Here is a 2,926-nt window from a genome sequence, read left to right as displayed (position 1 = left end):
GTAAAGACCGGGCTGTGGAGGCAAGAAAGGGAAGCAAGGCCCTCATCTGAACTGTGGCATGCCAGCAATGTGAATTCACTGGAGAGTGTTGAAGGAACTGGGGGTCTTGGGTAGCCAGGGCACGGCCTTGCAGATGTGTACTGGAAGAGAAATCTAACATTTAGTTCACCAAGGATGGAGCATAGCACGGTAAAGCCGTTTTTGGTGGTGTTGGTGGTGGTAGTTTTTTTTTTTTTCTTAGCCTGTAGCTACCGGTTAAAAGGGCCCCCTGTGAAGGCCAGGCGGCCCCAGTTATGCGCCAGCAAAGTGCTATGGCGCCAGAGCTTAATCCTCGGCCCTATAGGGGGCTCAAAGGCAGAGAGGTTTTGTTTTTTTTTTTTTTAAAGACGAGGTCTCACTGTGTATCCCTGGATGGCCTGGAACTTAGTATGTAGACCAGGCTGGCCTCTTCCTCTCTCAAATGCTGGATTTGAAGGGCACACACTACCAAATATCTGGTAGTAAGAGGGCACTTTTGATTCATCCAGACCCACAAATGCTAATGTCACAGACTAGTTGGCAGTTGGCAAGGGTAGGCTATAAACATTCTCAACATAGTCCCCCAGAAACACCTCTCTCTTTCTCTCTCTCTCTCTCTCTCTCTCTCTCTCTCTCTCTCTCTCTCTCTTAAAGCTTTATTGGAAAGATTCCCGAGATCAACATCACCTGCCCCAACGTGGGAGCCACTTTATAAAGTCAGAATCAGAGTGCTAATCCAGCTCTTCACTTGGGGGAATGGCTTAACCCCTTAGCCTCAGTTGCTCATATCTATAACGTGAGGCTAGTGGCACATTCTTTGGGTATCAGTATTTTTTCAGGTAATCTTTTTTTATTAGCTACTTATTTAAAGATATTTTTTATGTATACATGTATACAATGCAACATGATCGTCTCTACCCCGCCCCTCCCCTGTTTCCTTCCCATACATCCTCCAACATTCCCCCTCCCCCTATTGTCATAGTTAGTGCTGTCTGCTAGAATGTTAGCTGCTTTTGATGGCTTGATCTTGCAGTGAGTTCCTGAGTACAATAGCCATGTTTAGTCCAGACGGCAGCATTTCACCGATACCTCAGCTCCTACACTCTTCCCGCCCCTTCTGCAGTGTCTCCAGAGCCTTTGGGGAAGGGGAAGTTGATGTAAACGTCTCATTTAGGGCTGAACGTGTTAACAGTCACTTAGGTACAAACAAAGGTTTAGAAGGCAATTTGACAAGTCTTTGTAGTGAAACAACAGTAGTAGGTTCCCCTAGGGCCATGATCTCCCAAGCTAAGAGCTTCTGAACAGTTTACAATACCAAGCATGAATTTCCTCCTGTGGAGCCGGCCTCAAGTCCAATCAGCAGGTAGTTGGCTACACTCAAACCATTCACGGCTACTAATTCACCAGTGATTACAGCTTGCCTGGCGGGCCAGCATTGTAACATTCAGGGGTCACTGCTGTGTCATACTGTCACACTATAGATGTCGCTTCTTCCCTAGCAGCCTACATAGCACCCCTGGCGCTAGAGGGGCTGTTGAGCTGAGTGGAAGTTTTCAGGCCAGTGCCAGCAATCAAGAACAATGGCAATAGCCTGTGTTATGTTGGGATCCCCCTGATAACTTTGAAAATAAAACTTTGACAGCTCAGTGAATAAAGGTGCTTGCTACCAAGCCTGAAGACTCAACTGTGATTCCTGGGACTCACCTGGGAGCAGGAGCAAACCAACTCCTGCAAGTCGTCCTCTGACCTCTGCACCCACATGGGCTCATGCCTGTGCATGCACATGGACGCACGTGCACACACACACACACACACACACACACGTACAGGCACGCTAAATAAATAAATGTAAAAGTATTTTTGAAAATCTTTTCAGAAAATTTGAGAAAAATCTTGTTTCTTATGTGTATCAGATGTTTTCTGTTTATATTTTAGTTTGAAAGTCATTTTGTGTATTCTTCCTTAATTTTGGCTTCACTGGTCTGGAAAAAAAGTATGATTTCAAGTCAAAGTAAATATTGTAAATTCTTTTAGATTACAATTTCTGTGAAGTCCTCTATTAACCATGTCTAATAGCTAATTATCTTAGTAGCTGAATCTTCTGTGAACATACAGTCTCACATAAAAAGTCAGGCACCCACAGGCTATGGTGGTGCACCACTTTGATCTCAGCACCCAGAAGGCAGAGTTCTTTGGGTACACAGACAAATCTCACAGGCAGATCTCTGTGAGTTCCTGGTCAGTCAGGTCTATATATAGTGAGGCACTGCCAAAAAAAAAAAAAAAAAAAAAAGCACAGTGGTACATATCTAAAAATGCCTGAAATCCTGGCACTCAGGGTGGTGAGACAGGAAGATCATGAGTTCAAGGATAGCCTGGGCTACATAGAGAGTTTCAGGCCAGCCAGCTTAGAATGTGTAGTAAGACTGTGTTTCAACCAAACAACAAAAAGATTATAGAGTAATGTAAATTTATATTATTCTGACATAAAATAAAGACAATCAAGAGTGTCATTGTTGTATACATTGGGCTATGTTAACTCCTTGCTGTCGGAAGTATAACACTTATGAACGACTGTGTCCTGTTTTCCTTATAGGCAGTAATCATGATTTTTTTTTTGTTTTTTTGAAACAGGGTTATCTCTGTGTAGTCCTGACTGTCCTGGAACTCACTCTGTAGACCACGCTGGCCTCAAACTCAGAAATCCGCCTGCCTCTGCCTCCCAAGTGCTGAGATTAAAGGTGTGTGCCACCACTGCCTGGCTTTATTTCTTATTGAACACTTTAATTCTTAAGGAGTCAAGACAAACTGAAGTAGATCCCTGATCTTAAATTTACATTAAATACTATTTCATACTGTATAGTCTTGCCTTTGTAGGGAGTGACTCTTTAATACCAGGTATCTTTTG

The 2,926-nt window shown here is 43.6% G+C and overlaps 1 non-coding gene across 1 annotated transcript; it reads right to left on the bottom strand.

The window, feature by feature from the left end:
• Nucleotides 1-240: 240 nt before the first annotated feature.
• LOC114616740 lies at nucleotides 241-361 on the bottom strand. The gene has a single exon (XR_003710679.1). It is a non-coding gene; the product is annotated as a small nucleolar RNA SNORA76 (small nucleolar RNA).
• Nucleotides 362-2,926: the final 2,565 nt, after the last annotated feature.

Source organism: Grammomys surdaster, unplaced genomic scaffold, assembly GCF_004785775.1.
Source record: "Grammomys surdaster isolate TR1022 unplaced genomic scaffold, NIH_TR_1.0 131, whole genome shotgun sequence".
Classification (NCBI taxonomy): domain Eukaryota; kingdom Metazoa; phylum Chordata; class Mammalia; order Rodentia; family Muridae; genus Grammomys; species Grammomys surdaster.
The sequence above is the reverse complement of the archived record's forward strand: the minus strand, read 5'-3'. Positions and strand labels throughout refer to the sequence as shown.